The following is a 15,866-nucleotide window of genomic DNA, read 5'->3' as shown; positions in this document are numbered from 1 at the left end:
TGCCTCCTGCAGTGGAAGCACAGAGTCTTAACCACTGGACCTCCAGGGAAGTTTTGCTTGTGCCACCGTTACTCAGACTTCACTTACACTTGAAAGATGATATGATGAAGAATGGCAAGCTGCTGGGAATACCCGGGCAGTCCAGCGTTAGGACTCTGTACTAACCTGAGGGCATGGGTTCAATCCCTGTTTGGGGAGCTAAGATCCCACAAGTTGCATGGCACAGACAGAAAAAGAAAAGAAAAAATTCTAAGATACCAACCACAGAGCATTAGAGCCCAAGTTTGGGGCCCTGAGTGATACATATTAACTGAGTTCTCACAGCCACTCTGCTTACTGGGATTGTTACTGCCCTCGTTTCACATATTTGTTCATTCATCCATTCAATTGCTAAATATTATCAAGTGCCTCCTATGTACCAGGCAACATTTTCAGTGAACAAAACAGAAAAATCACTGCCCTCATCCATTGTAGTGAGGGGAAAAGACAACAAACAGGGTATGTGAAGAAAGGACTTCACAGGATTTATGGAGGGAAGACATAAAGCCGGGAGGTCTTCACAGAGAAGGTTCCTTTTGAGCAGAAACTTGAAGGAGGTGAGGGAGGAAGGGAGCCATGCTGAAATGAGGGCAGGCAGGCAGAGGGAAGAGCCAGTGCAAAGGCCCTGAGGCCAGAGTCTATGCTTGGGGATGCTCAGGAACAACGAGGCTGATGGGGCCGGGGAGGAGATGAGAGGTGATGGGGACAGTTCATCCAGGGCCACAGTAAGCCTTTGCCTTTGACTCTGAGAGCAGTGGCAGTCCTTGGAGGGTTTTGAGCAGAGGAGGGAGAAGGTGGATTATAGGTTTTAACAGGCTCCCTCTGGCGGCGCAAGAAGGGAAGTGAGCAGGCTCCAGTACCCAGTGAAGTGAAACAAGATAGCAAGGGACCAGGTAGTAGGAACAGAAGTGATGAGAAGTGACAGGATCTGCTGACAGACTGGACAGTGGGGTGGAGTGTGTGTATGTGTGTTATTTGCTTTCAGCCTCTGGACCGTGAAATTCCACCAACAGCCGAGGACACCAAGCAGCTCTCTGGACCCTGGATTCCTTGCCCCTGAAGGTCTGCTCTCAATTCTGGGACCCTACCCCTCTCCCTCTGCATTTCTGCCTGCCTGGGGCCAGTGGCTGCAACATGGACAAGGTACATGAAGCCTCTCGGGCACAGTTCTCCTTTCATGGAGTCAGACTGAGACACTGAGTCCCCAGGGAGGGACTGTGAATGGGGTGCATGACCTGGGTGGGGGACAGTGGTGAGCGGGAGAGCCCTAGCCCATCTGAGTGGTGGCCTCCCCTCCCCTGGGGCCATTGCTGTCACATGGGAATGTGAACTCAGGTTTTCAGAGCTTCTTATTTTCCAGGAGAAGTTAGAAACCTGGATCTGATTTGTAAAATGTTAGCAAATCATTGATTAAAAAAAGTCAGGAAGGCTAGACCCCCTCTGAGGGACCAAGGATAAGACAAGGGGGGCTGCTTCTGTGGGTCTTCTACACATCGCGACCTCCATACCAGTGGCCTCGGCCAGCCTGGGAATACAGATACACGAAGACACTTCTCCCCGAGGTGTGGCCTCGTAGGCCAGCTCTTGGCTGGTCTGGGCAGGATCCTGGAAGGACTGGGGCAGTTAGGATGGAGCACCCCTTCTGAGCCCTTGGTGGGGGCACCAGACAGTGACATTTCTCAAGGATGATATGGCTGCCAGGCAAAGGCAACTGCTGGTCCCCTGGCTGCCTGGAGGAGCAGGAGAAGGCCTGGGGTCAGAAGGAGAAGACCATGGCCAGGAATGAGCCACAGGGTGAAGTCTGCTCCCAAACAAAGAGAACCAGCAAGACTAACAGGAACGGGAGGCACCCAGGCTTGTTCCTGCCTTACAGGCCGCCCTTAACTCTGCCTCTGCTCTGGAACATTCCAGAAGCTGACCTCTGTTTCTTCCCCTGGATCTAGGCTGGGCAGGGCTGGGCTGAGGGGCTGCAGGAGAAGCAGAGAGAGACAGAGGCGGTGGCAGAACCTCCGGCACTGTCAGATCGGGTTAGCCATCGCCCAGTGTGGCGCAGCGCTTCACACGCCTGACCTCATTCATCCTCTGAACCGTCTCAGGTCAGAGTTACAACTGTACGGAGGACGAAACTGGGTCACAGAGCGGTCGGGTAACTGGCTAAGGTCACGCAGCCTAAAAGTAGCGGGACCTGGAGTTAAACCCAGGGGTATCTACCTGCAGAATCTGAGCTTGGACATAAACTCTGTCAGAAAAAGACCGAAGCAGCACGGACAGACGGACGGAACGAGCGGTGCCGTCCCTGCATGTGAGGGCGCGGCGCTCCCTCTAGTGGCCAACTCGCCGCAGTGCAGGACAGAAGAGGGGCTCGCCGGCCGCCGGACTCGCTGTCTCTGGGTCTCTGTCTGTCTCACAAGCCTGCACGCACGCACGAGCGCGCACACACATTCAGTTTTCCAGCGGGAAGACCGCAACATCTCCACCTTCTCACCTGCCACAAGCGGCCCCTACCCGGCTTCCCCTTTCCCCCTGGTCAGGCTCCATCAGCGATGCCAGCCCCAGGGAGCCTTCCGGTTACTCCCCTGTGTCTCTTTCTCTCTGTCAGAACCTGGGTATCCTTGTCTATACCCGTGGTTCTCAAACTGCTGCACATTCTAGTCTGGCCGGGAGCTTTCAGAAGTCCTGATGCACGGCCACGCCCAGAGCAAAGGAATCAGCCTCTTCTCTCACCATCACTAGACCTTAGGAGTTCAAACCTCAGGTGGAGGGTGGAGATCTCAGCCTTTTGGTTCTCTGGCCTTTCCTGACACCTTTAACCCTCTCTGCTCCCTTCCACCTCTGAGGCTCACATCCCAGACCATATAATTACCCCACACCCCACCCGCTCTGGGATTCTGTTTTGATCACCTCCCTCTGTGTTTCCCTTCCATTCTCTTCATCTGGTACCTATAAGCAACAGTTTTTTGACCCCATCGAGGCCACCAGTCCGCGGGCCCCATGCCTTTCTCACTGCCCATCAGCCCCCTTCTGCTATGATGGTCCACCGTGCCCTGCTTGGGCTCTGCACACCATCACCAGGGCTGCTCCCTGGCACCTTCATCTCCACCCCGCTGTGTCCAGCTCTCCTGTTGGAGAACCTGCCTGGCAAAACCCCAACCATCACCTGCTTTCTGCCTGCACCATACAAGCCAGCACTGGTCCGAGGGTCCCCCACTAAGTAGAGAGTTTCCCTTCATGGTCTTCAAGGGGCACTCGCTGCCCCCCACAACCCCAGTATGCCTGCCATGGCCCTTCCCCACTCTCTCTGACCAGGCCTTCTCAAATTTTAATTTGCTTGCACCTCTCCTAGGAATCTTGGTGAGGCCTGAGCTGCATGTCTAACCAGCCGCCCAGGGGTGCTGATGCTGTTGGCCTCTGCACCCTCCTCTGAGCGGCAAGGTCCTCCCACCTTCTCCTCACTTCTCAAACCACGGTTCCCATTTCACTGAGAATACAGGTGGACCGGATGCAGTTTCATTGGCTCCTTTTATCAAAGCACAAAGCCACCCAGCCCCTCACTCTCACTTCTTCCAGCAGCTTCAGTGAGGGTGGGGAGGCCCTTCTCCCGAGGCCAACCCCTCCTTTGGGCCCTGGACTCTTCAGGACTCCCCTCTACCACACGTCTCCATCCATTTCTATCAAGAAACACGGGCAGCTCCCACTCCCATTTCCCACTGCTTTGGGACAATCATTTCCATCCTTTTAGCTGGGTATTAGTAATTTTCATTCCTATGTTTCCTGCGTAGCATGTTTTAGGTTATGCTTTTCATCTCCACTTCTCATGCTGGAAGATGAAGATGGAGCCACTTCCTGTCTCCCACCCTCCAGGAACAGTTGCATCATAGTATTGATAAGATTGGTAGTGTTGGCGGGACTTCCTTGGTGGTCCAGTGGTTAAGAATCCACCTGCAAATGCAGAGGACATGGGTTCGATTCTTGGTCCGGGAAGATCCCGCGTACCGCGGGGCTATAAAGGCCATGTGCCACAACGACTGCACCCTCCTCTAGTTTAGACCTCCTTTAGACCGTGCCCTAAAGCCTGTGCACCGCAATCAGAGAAGCCACCAAAGTGAGAAGGCTGCATCTCACTATGGCATCTAGAGAGTAGCCCACACTTGCCATGACTAGAGAAAGCCCTCGTGCGGCAACGAAGACCCGGTACAGCCAAAAATAAATAAATAAATAAAATTTAAAAAAAAACGATTGATAGTGTTGGGGACTTTCCTAGTTGCCCAGTGGTTAGGGCTCCGTGCTTCCACTACAGGGGGCGTGGGTTCAATCCCTGGTTGGGGAACTTTGCCGCACAGCCAAAAGGGGGAAAAAAAAAAAAAGATTGGTAGTATTTACATAGTGTGGAAACACAGCTTTCTGTGGGATACTGAGTTCTTTCCCCCCTTTTCCCTTTTATGATAGATTTTCTGTTTTAGTTTTAGATTTATAGAACAACTGAACACGAAGTACAGAGACTTTTCATGTATACCTCCCCCCTCTGCATTTTCCCTGATTATCAGCATTTTGCATTAGTGTGGTGAGCTTGTTACAATGGATGAACCAGTGCTGATAAACTAATATTAACTAAAATCCATAGTTTACATGAGGGCTCCCTCTGTCGTACAGCCTATGGGTTTTGACAGATGGATGGGGTCACGGACCCATCTTTCCAGTATTGTACAGAATAGTTCCACGGCCCTAAAAATCCTCCGAGCTCCACCTACTCACTCCCCGCTCCCCACCAGCCCCTGGCAACCACTGATCTTTTTCCTGTCTCTAGTGTTGACTTTTTCAGAATGTCATAGAGTTGGAGGCATACAGCTCATAGCCTTTTCAGACTGGCTTCTTTCACCTTGTGGGGTGGTTGTTGTTTAGCCGCTGAGTCATGTCTGACTCTTTGCAACCCCATGGACTATAGCTTCTCTGTCCGTGGGATTTCCCAGGCAAGAATCTTGAGTAGGCTTCCTTCTCCAGGGGACCTTCCTGACCCGGGAATTGAACCCCCGTCTCCTGCATCAGCAGGCAGGTTCTTTACCACTGAGCCACCAAGGCCATATGCATTTAAGATTCTTGTATGTCTTTTTGGGGCTTCATGGCTCATTTTTATCAGCAAATGATATTTCATTGTGTGGATATATCATAGTTTGTTCATCTATTCGCCTGTTGAAGGACATTTTAGATGCTCCCAAGTTTTCAGGCAATTATGAAAAAGAGCTTTTATAAACATCCATGTGCAGGGTTTTGTTCAGACATACGTTTTCAACTCATTTGGGTGAGTACCAAGGAACGCTATTGTTGGATCATATGGTAAGACTATGTTTAGCTTTGTAAGAAACTGGCAGACCGTCTTCCAAAGTGACTGTATCGTTTTTGAGTTCTCACAGCAATGAACGAGAGTTCCTGTTGCTCCACATCCTCCCCAGCATTCGTAGCTGTCAATATTTTGGGTCAGTGTGTAAATGTATCTCACTGTGGTTTGAATTTGCCATTTCCTGATGACATCTGATGTTGAGCATCTTTATAAGCTTACCTGCTGTCTGTATATCATCTTTGACCTAGTGACCGTTCAGATCTTTTGCCCCCTTCTTTAATGGGGCTGTTCCTTCCCTTTCTTCCTTTTCTCCTTCTTTCTTTCTTTCAGCTGCGCTGGGTCTTCATTTTGGCACGTGAGCTTCTCATTGCGGCGGCTTCCCTCGTTGCAGAGCAGAGGCTCTAAGCTGCTTGGCCTTCGGTGGTTGCTGCGTGTGCGCTCAGCAGTTGCAGTTCCCGGGCTCTAGAGTGCAGGCTCAGTAGTTGTGACGCATGGGCTTAGTTTCTCCTCGGCATGTGGGATCTTCCTGGACCAGGGATCGAACCCGTGTCTCCTGCATTGGCAGACGGATTCACCGCTGAGCCACCAGGGAATCCCTGTCCTAACTGTTTTAAATGTTTTCCATTTCTGCTCTGATTTCCTTTAGGATTGACGGAAATCAGTCAGTCTTAAAGGAACATCAATCCTAGAGGAAATCAGTCCTGAATATTCATTGGAAGGACTGATGCTGAAACTGAAACTCCAATACTTTGGCCACCTGATGCAAAGAACCGACACGTTGGAAAAGACCCTGATGCTGGGAAAGATTGAAGGTGGGAGGAGATGGGGATGACAGAGGATGAGATGATTGGATGGCATTACTGACGCGATGGATGTGAGTTTGAGTAGGCCCTGGGAGTTGGTGATGGACAGAGAAGCCTGGCATGCTGCAGTCCATGGGGTCGCAAAGAGTTGGACACGACTGAGTGAACTGATCTGAACTGAAATCTGCTAGGATACTTTTTTTTGAAAATTGAAGTACAGTTGATTTACAATGTTGTGTTAATTTCTGCTGTACAGCAAACTTATTCAGTTATACATACATATATATGTACATATATACATTATAATATATATCCTCTTTCATATTCCTTTTCATTCTGACTCACCACAGGATATTGAAGATAGTTCCCTGTTCTGTAGAGTAGGACCTGTAGTTTATCCATTCTATGTATACTAGTTTGCATCTGCTAACCCCAAACTCCCATTGCTATAATATTCTTAAATTTTAAGAACTTTTTTGTTTTGTTCATCCTCGGAGGTTTGTTTTCTTTCAAAATAGCATCTAGTTTTCATTTCATAGTTACAATATATATTCCTAAATCTCTGAGTATTGTAGTCGTTTTTTGGGGGGCGCTCTCCAGGTGGCATTAGTGGTAAAGAACCGGCCTGCCAATGCAGGAGACGTAAGAGACACAGGTATGATCCTTGGGTTGGGAGGATCCCTTGGAGGAGCTCATGGCAACCCACTCCAGTATTCATGACTGGAGAATTCCATGGACAGAGGAGCCTGGCGGGCTACGGTCCACGGAATCTCACAGAGTTGGACAAGACTGAAGCAACTTTGGGTGCGTGCGGGGAGAGAAGAGAACTAAAACCGGAAATAAGAGACCAGCAAGAACAAAATACCCATTGTCAACATATTCCGAGGCTGAAGGGAGTGAACTCTGCTGTGTCCTGCCTGGAGAGTCTAGACCAGATTTCACTGTGCTGGGAGCCAACGGGGGAAGGACGCTCCAGGTGATGGGGGCAGGGGCAGGACACCCCGCATTCAAGATGCAAATATTCAAATAATCCCTCCAGTAGAGCATAGAACTCCTCCTTATCCTCATGGTGCCCTGTCCTCCAGTTCACAGACCCTGTGTTTTATCCTCTCTGGGGAATAAGCCTTCAGTCTTTCAGTCACGGTGGGGGAGGGGCAGCTGCCCTGCGGAGCTGAGCAGAGAAAGAAATCTGAGAATTAAAGCCCTTCTTAGACCAATCCTCCTGGTTTTGGCCCTAGCTTTACTCCCCCTTCCAGAGGTACTTAGTCCATTAACACTAGGGCCTTTTGAGGTTTTGTGGTGGAAATTGTGGTGCCCCTTGTTTTTTTTTTTCTCATGCCCAATTTAGGGTTCCCTTGAGGTGCCACGTCACCGGACCGCTATATCCCTCACCATGTTCATCTGTTTTCTAGATTCCAACGTCGTGTTGCTCTTGTCTCCTTTTTTGCTGTTTAAGTTCTTGCTGATTCATGCTGTGGGAGGCAGAATAATGCCCCACCTAATTCCATTAATGTCTATGTCGTCATCCCCAGAACCTGGGAGTATGTTACCTTAGGTGACAGAAAGAGGCTTTGCAGGTGTGATTAAGGTTAAGGACCTTGGGATGGGAAGATAATCCTGGCTTGTTCAGGTGAGCCCAAGATAATAGCATGCAGCATTAAAAGCTGAGAACCTTTCCCAGCTGTGGTCCAAGAAAGATGTTGAGAAAAGCAGGGCCAGAGAGATGCTGCCTTGCTGGAAGGAGGGGGGCCCTCTGGAAGGCGGTACCTTGGAAAAGATAAGGGGGTGGATTTTCCTTGGAACTTCCAGAAAGTTCTTCCAGAAAGAGTTCCCAAGAGCAGCCCTGTCAACATCTTGACTTTAGCCCAGGGAGACCCATGTTGGACTTCTGACATATAGTCAGTAAGATAATCAATTTGGTTTTAAACAACTAAAGTTGCAGTAGTTCGCACCTTAAAACCCACTCACACGTGGAGAAAAGGGCTTACACTGTTGGTGGGAATGTAATCAATGCAGCCACTGTAGACACAGTATGGAGTTTCCTTAAAAAGCTAAAATAGAGTTGCCCCACAACCCTACATTCCTACTGCTGGGCCATATATTCAGGGAAAACCCTAGTTTGAAAAGATGCAAGTGCCCCCAATGTTCGTAGAAGCACTGTTTACAATAGCCGAGATGTGGAAACAATCTCGATGTCCACTGATAGACAAACGGATAACTAAGAGGTGGTATATTATGTGCAGTGGGATATTACTCAGCCGTAAAAATGAAATAATGCCATTTGCAGGAAAATGGCTGGATCTCGAGATGATCGTCCTAAATGAAGTAAGTCAGACAAAGACAAGTATCAGATGATGTCACATATGTGAATCTGAAACATGGTACAGACGAATTTATTTGCAAAACAGAAGCAGACTCACATAGAAAACAAATTTGTGGTTACCAAAGAGGAAAGGAAGGGGGAGGGATAAATTAGCAGTTTGGGATTAATTGATACACACTACTATATATTAAATAGATAAGCAACAAGGTCCTGATGTATAGCACAGGGAACTATATTCAATATCTTGTAATAAACCATAAGGGAAAAGAAAAAAGTAAAACCCACTCGTTTCTTTTTCATGAGGTTTCAGGACGCAGAGAACTTAAATCTGTGTATTCAATCCACCATTTTTAACCGGAAGTCTCCACTCACCCCTGCTCCCGTCTCCACCCCGCCAGGAACTGTAATTATCCAGGTCACTTTCGACTTCTGTGCTGCTAGATCGATTCTCCTTTTCCTTGGCTGTTCAGCATCTTTGAAGCCAGTTGTCCACCTCTCTCTCTGCCTTGAGACACTCGTCTCTTGGTTTCCATGGCTACCCACGCTCCTGGTTTTCCTCCTACTTTATTTCTCTCCCGCCCTGTTAGCATCTCCTCCACGTGACCTCACATTGGTAGTGTTCCTCCGGGCTCCATCCTGGGGCCTCTCCTCTGTCCCTCCAGTGTGACCTCATGGCTTTCAAAGCCACCTTCATGCCACAGTCTCTGATATCTCCTAGGTGGCCCACAGACTCCCGCTTTGAGCTCCAGTCTCTTAGTACCAACTCCTCCTTTGACATCTTCACTTGGGCGTCTCATGTGCTTCCAGGTTGAAAACCTCTATGGCTGAATTCCTGAATTTCCCGTTCTCTCTCTTCCCGCCCTTGAGCCTTCCCCTCATCCACGCATTTATCCAACCTAGAAACCTCAGATTCATCCTTGATTCCCTTCGTTTAACCCATCAGCAAGTTCTGTCTCCTAAATCTATCTAGAAAGTGTCTATTTCTCCCACGCCCTAGGGACACCTTGGTCCAGGCCGACACCACGGCCCCCCTCCGTCACCACCGTGACTTCCACACTGATTTCTGGTGTCTGCTCTGGCCTGGCTGCCACGGATTCTCCCCAGAGGAGCCCAAGTGATCGCTTAAGATGGCAATCAACTTATGCCACTTCCCCCCTTTCCAGTCACATTTTATACCAGAATAAAATCCATCCTCCTCATGAAGGCCCATAAGGCCTGTATGATCCAGCCCATCCCTGTCTCCCTTCATTGCCCATGTCTCTCTCCCCATCACTTACCTGCCCTGGCCATACTGACCTGATATTTCCTCACATTCCCCAAACTCTGACCTGCCTCTGGGCCTTTGCCCTCCCTATTCTCTATGCCGGGAATACCTCTCCCTCAACTCTGCTTGGCTCCTTCTCTTTCTTGAGGTCTCAGATGAATTGTCCCTACCTCCCCTCCCCCTTATGCCAAGTGGTGTTTCCCTACCATGACTCTGGTAATTTCCTTAACAGTATCTTTTTCTAAAATATATAATATTTGTTTACTTATTTGACTGCATTGGGTCTTCGTTAAAGAACGCAGGCTGTTCGTCGTGTCACATGGGGTGTTTTTGTTGCGGTGCGTGGACTCAGTAGTTGTGGTACCCAAGCTTTCTTGCTAGGCGGCGTGTGGGATCTTAGTTCCCTGAACAGGGACTGAATCCATGTACCCTGCATTGCAAGGGAGATTCTTCATCACTGAACCACTAGGGAAGTCCCAACAGTGGGTGATTGCATTTGTTTGTTTACTTGTGTTTTGTTTGACTCCCACTTTGATAAAAGCTCAGTGAGAGGGAATTCCCTGGTGGTCCAGTCATTAAGATGCCATGCTCCCAATGCAAGGGGCATGAGTTCAATCCCTGATCAGGGAACTAAGATCCTGCATGCTGCACTGCAGGGCCAAAAAAAAAAAAAAAATCCAATGAGAGCAGTGAGATGTGTTTTCTCTGTCCAGTTTCTAGGACTAGTCCACTGAGGGTGCTCAGTGAAGTCTGCAGAATTTCCGCGCAAACATGCTGGGCACCTCTTCTGTGCCAAGTGCTTTCATGTATACCAAACATATCATCTTCACAACAGGATTATGTTCCCGAGGTTTCTCTTGTAATTAGCTGCCCTGGCCACACAGCGTGGGCAGGAGTGAAGTAGGCCACTTGCAGCTTTGGTTTGGAAAACCCTTCCATGTGATCTCCACCCTTCTTTGACTGCCTGTGAAAGCAGAGAATCCAGTGGATTCTAAAGCCCTGGGTGATGACGGCATCACAGGTGGGCGGAGCCTGGGTCCCCAAAAGACAGAGTGGAGCAGAGTCTCCCCCGGCCCCGCCCAGCCCTCTCTGGACCTTGCCTGAGCAGCCAGGGAGGGTCTGCCCTTTGAAGCACATGTGGTTTCAGTGGAGCCTCACCTAATCACGCATCAGACATCAAATAGAGATGGCTGGTGGGCGACGCTTTTGTTGACAAGTTCTCATTAAATGCAGATGAGTTCTTGGTGGGGGCGGTTTCTCACTTCAGCCCCAAACAGAAACGGAGTTCACACCTCAACGGCAGCACGTGGCACTGCAAGCCATTGTTTCAGCGCGTGTTCCCTGGCTCTTCCAGGGAAATGCCTGATTCGTATTCATCTCTTTGGCCTCAGCCTCTAGTCCTGGGAAGCCTTGGGGAATCTTTGTTGAATCCACAAATGAGGGAACTGGTCTCCCTACATTCCTTCTTGCATCTCTATCCCTAAAAGCGCCCCAGCAGCTCTTTAATTTTACAGAGGCTCAAAGAGAAGAAAGGACTTCCCCGGCATCCCAGAGAAGCAGGATGCTGCAGAATTAGCACGCCCTGGGGCAGCTAAACACGGCAGCAAATTGGGAGTGAAACCTGGCGCCTTCCAGGGGCTGGAGAAAGGCTGAGAGTGGTGGGGGTGGGGAGCAGGCTCCTCTAAACCCCCAAGGTGACCCCACCAAACCTCACTGCTCACTGCCCCTCCTCCACTAGGGAAAAAAACACTCCAGAACTTCCCCCCGCCAACACTACCCACTAGCACTGCCTGGCTCCTGCAGCCTGGGCGTCCACATCACTCAGTATTTTTAGCTTCACCACCTGGCACCTGTGGTCACTGTCTTTGCCCAGCCTGGTGGTGTCCCCTCTCCAGATCTTAAAGGGCCAGTACCCACCAGCTGGAAAGGAGACCAGATTCTGCCAATGCAGGTCACCATACTGCCAGGACAAGAGGCTGAGGGGCATGCCCTACAGGAGGAGTCCCCAGAGTTGGAGGAGGAAGATGGGGAGATGAGGGAAGAGGGCAGGATCTCATGACTGCCTGACTCTAGAGCCCATCCCTGTCTCATTCTGGGGTTTCCCAAATGCTGGTTTATTCAAGCTGCCCACCTGGTGGGGGTTGGTTATTGTTTAGTCACTCCATCCTGTCTGACTCTCTGTGACCCCATGGACTGTAGCCCCACCAGGCTCCTTGTCCAAGGGATTTCCCAGACAAGAAAATTGGAGTGGGTTGCCTTTTCTTTCTCCAGGGGATCTTTCTGACCCAGGGATTGAAACTGGGTCTCAATCAGGTGGATTCTTCACCACTGAGCCACCAGGGAAGCCCCACCTGGTGGGGGGCTGATTAGAAATATATATTCATCCCCTCTGAGACGTGAGGCCACGAAGTCTCCAGGGCAGGGCCTGGGAGTGTGTATTTTTTTTAACAATCAGCTCAGTGGTTCTGATGTTCCATCTCCTCACATCTCATCCATCCATCCATTCATTCAATCATTCAACGAGAATTTTGAGTTCCTATTATGAAAACAGTGATGCTCTCAGGAGTCCATTGTTTTGTTCAGGAAACATTTCCACACCTGTGGTCTCACTGAATCACCTAACTCGTTCCATTTTGCTTCAACACCCTCCCCACAGCTCGCTCTATCACCTATAGATCAAGTCCTGGGCTCAGCAGTCAAGACCCCTGGTGACCTGACCCCTGCAGACCCTGCCAGCCCCATGCCCACCATGCCCACACAGTTTCTTTCTCACGCCACTGGGTCTTTGCTCTCTCTCCATCTCCGCTGTCTGGAATGGCCTTTCCTTAACTTCATTCCTAGACTCACAGACGTGGAGAACCATCTTATGGTTGCCGGGGTCGGGGGAAGGATGGGGGGAAGGGATAGTTAGGGAGTTCGGGGAGGTCACGTACACACTGCTATATTTAAAAGGGATGACCAACAAGGACCTACTGGGTAGCTCAGGGAGCTCTGCTCAGTATTATGTGGCAGTCTGGATGGGAAGGGTGTTGGGGGAGAAAGCATGCATGTGTATATATGTCTGTCCATCAGAAACTAGTACAATTTTGTTAACTGGCTATACTCCAATACAAAATAAAATGTTTTTAGAAAACTTCACTCTGTACCTGGAAGAGGACCTGTCCTTTAAGACAGGCCTGCAGGGGCTCCCAGGGTTCCCGTGGGCCGGGGTGGTCCGGCTCTCCCCCTCACTCCCTGAGCACAGTGCACTCATGCCCAACCAGTGCCCGTCACCGCCAAACTGATCCGTGTGATCGAGGTCTCTCCTAGCAGGCTGGACCCCAAGAGCCCTGGGGTCCTGGCGCTCTGAGTGCCCAGTCACTGCTGAAGGATGAACCGACCACCATGCACCATGCACAGAGGAGCCCACTGTTCCACACGTGAGAAGACAGAGGCCCATGGAAGACAAATGACCCACCCAGGCCCACCAGTGAGATTTAGGGAGGAGCCTGTCCCAGGCTGCAGGAGCCCCCGCCCTCCTGCTAGGGGCCAGGAGGGCACACCTGGGCTGGCACTGAGCCTGCCCTTCTCCCCACCCAGGGCAGTGCTGACTCAGGTGGTGATGGAGGTGTGGGCGGGCTGGGCTGGAGCAGAGGTGACCCCTGTCTCCCCTACAGATGTTGCATCTATTCCCGGAGCCTGTGGTCACAGCTTGGGAAATGCACTTGGCTGGAGCCTGGGTTTCCCTGAACGTGGGGGTGGGAAGAGGTGGCCAAAGAGACGCTGATCTGTAGGGCATGAATCCCTCACCCCTCCGGGCCCAGTGCACACCCTGCCCCATACCATGAGTACATAGAACTCACACCTAGTGCCACAAACATACACACACACACATACACACTCACCCCCAAATACCCAATCACCTAGACACACAAGCCTTCCATCCCCTCCCCTCCCTTTCTTTTATACAGACACACACACACATGCGTGAGTACGCACATGAAGACATTTCCACTTATTAATTCAACAAAAACCTAACACTAAAAAGTGTCAGTGCAGTGTAGGTAGGAAAGGTGACTCTCAGCTTGGGATGGGGCAGGGGCTTCCTGGAGGGCTTCTTGGAGGAGGAGGTATGGCAGCTGGGCTTGGAAGGAGGGGAGCTAGGGGAAGGCAAGTCTGGGCAGGGTTTCATGGAGGGTGAATACAGGGGAGAAGAGCGAAGATGAGGTGGGTGGGGCTGATCTGATCTCACAGGCCTTGAATGTCCAGCTGAGTGTTGACTTCACTGTGTGGGAGCTGGGAGTCACAGAAGACTCTGAGCAGAAGGGGCATGACCACAGGGGGAACAGACAGGAGAGTCACTGTGGGGGCAGGATGGGAGAGACAGGGAGGAGGCTGTGGGGTACCCTGGTGAGAGATCTGGGAGTCTGACACAGGAAGGAGGGATGGGCTGGTAAGCAGTGGACAGAGGAACTCAGAAGCAGGACCCCCGGCCCCCAAGGGGCCCCTTCCCAAGCCCTGTGCCCTCACCTTGCCCACCCACTGCCCACCTCGGGCACTGACCTCTGCAGTGGGACCTCTTCCAGCAGCTCCTCCTCCTCCTCCCTGTGGAAACAGACGAAGCAGAAGGCTGGCACATCCTCCTTCCCACAGCGCAGGGGCCAGGCCGGAGGCAGCTCCAGGACGGGGCAGGGGCGGCCGGTGGCGGCCTCGACAGCATCGTCCCTCGCCTGGGCAGGGCTCCCCGAGCCAGCGTGCTCCAGGGTCAGTAGCCTGTTGGCCTCGGGACCCTGTACCTGTGCTTGCCCACCTGCCACCTGTGCCTTTTCGCTCAGGTTACCCGTCGCCTCGGTGAGTGGGAGAGCCCGTGGCTCTGTCTGATGAGATCGGCTGTCCTGAGTCACGGACCTTCCAGCCCCGCGGCTGGGCCCTCGGAAGCAGCTCCCGGTCGCCTGGACTCAGAGGCAGCTGGCCGGTGGACAAAGGTCCAGCAGGGCCCCTCGCCACCCCTGGTGGTGCCTGAGGCTCCTCGGCTGCCTGCTCCACTGCAGCTGGTCAGAGGCGTGACCCGGAGGACAGGCTCACAGATGCCCTGTCCATCTGTTCATCTGGCTGTCCGGCTGTCTGCTCCTTCCCGGCCAGCCAGCACAGGCGATAGAGGTGGTTTCTCCAAGAAAGTTTGTTCTCCCCGGGGGGGTGGGTGGCATGGGTGGCCTCCAAGAGGGAGGGTCGGGACCTGAAGCTGAAAGGTGGGCGAGGACCAGATGAGGTTGGCACGGTGCCCACGCTGTCCACGAGAAAAGTTCTGGTCCCTGGACTCCTGGCTCCAGTGCCAGCTCGGACTGGAGCTCCCTGGGCTCAGGGCTCCTCCGGCTCCTCCAGCGGCGGCTGCTCTGGCACACCGGCTTGGCTGTGGGTATTAATAGCTCCACATTCACGCTGAGAAGCCGGGAGGTTAACTCCTTCTCTGCCGGAGCTGGGAGGCCAGTGGGCGGATGGCCATAGGGAGCAGAGGGAAGGCGGTGCCTGAGATCTGCCCGCGCAAAAGCCTAGCCTGGCCCCCTCATCCCCCCTGCGGGACCCTCTGATGCCACCTCCTGCCCGTGAGTGACTATGCAGCGCTCAGCATCTGGATTTCGAACAGAATGCCCTGGCCGCCTGACCCCACCAAATGCGCCTCCAGGAAGCTGGATTAGACTGGGGGCTCAGGGCAGAGTCCCTGGCAAGGTCAGGGCACTGAGTTCTAGGGAGCATTGCCAGGACTCCTTCATTTACACATCCCACTCCTGGGGCCCCTTGGCATTCTCTTAACAAACAATTACCGTCACCAAGTCTGGGGCCAGTTTTGTCCCTGGCTTCCTGTGGGATCCCCCGCTAGATGAACCATACACAGCCCCAGAGATGGACCACATGCGTGGTGCATTCTACTGAAGAGTGTAAGGAGTGGATGGGAGTGGAGGAATCTGAGTAAGGTTTGTTTGCTTGAAAAATGTTTATTGCAGGACCTCCCTGGGGTCCAGTGGCTAAGACTCCACGTTCCCAATGCTGAGGCCCAGGTTCAGTTCCAGGTCAGGGAACTGAAACCACATGTCACAACTAGGAGTTCACAGGCTGCAACCCGTT

General features: G+C 51.8%; 1 protein-coding gene across 1 annotated transcript in view; it reads right to left on the bottom strand.

Moving 5' to 3' along the window:
* Positions 1–15,138, bottom strand: part of SBK1 (SH3 domain binding kinase 1) — a 53,300-nt gene extending 38,162 nt beyond the window's left edge. Inside the window, exon 1 of the mRNA XM_069571520.1 lies at positions 14,307–15,138. The gene's annotated coding sequence lies outside the window, so the exon portion shown is untranslated. The remainder of the gene's footprint in view (positions 1–14,306) is intronic.
* Positions 15,139–15,866: the final 728 nt, after the last annotated feature.

The sequence above is a fragment of the Ovis canadensis genome, chromosome 24 (genome assembly GCF_042477335.2).
Source record: "Ovis canadensis isolate MfBH-ARS-UI-01 breed Bighorn chromosome 24, ARS-UI_OviCan_v2, whole genome shotgun sequence".
NCBI lineage: Eukaryota > Metazoa > Chordata > Mammalia > Artiodactyla > Bovidae > Ovis > Ovis canadensis.
Note: the sequence above shows the minus strand (reverse complement) of the source record. Positions and strands in the feature narration are given on the sequence as shown.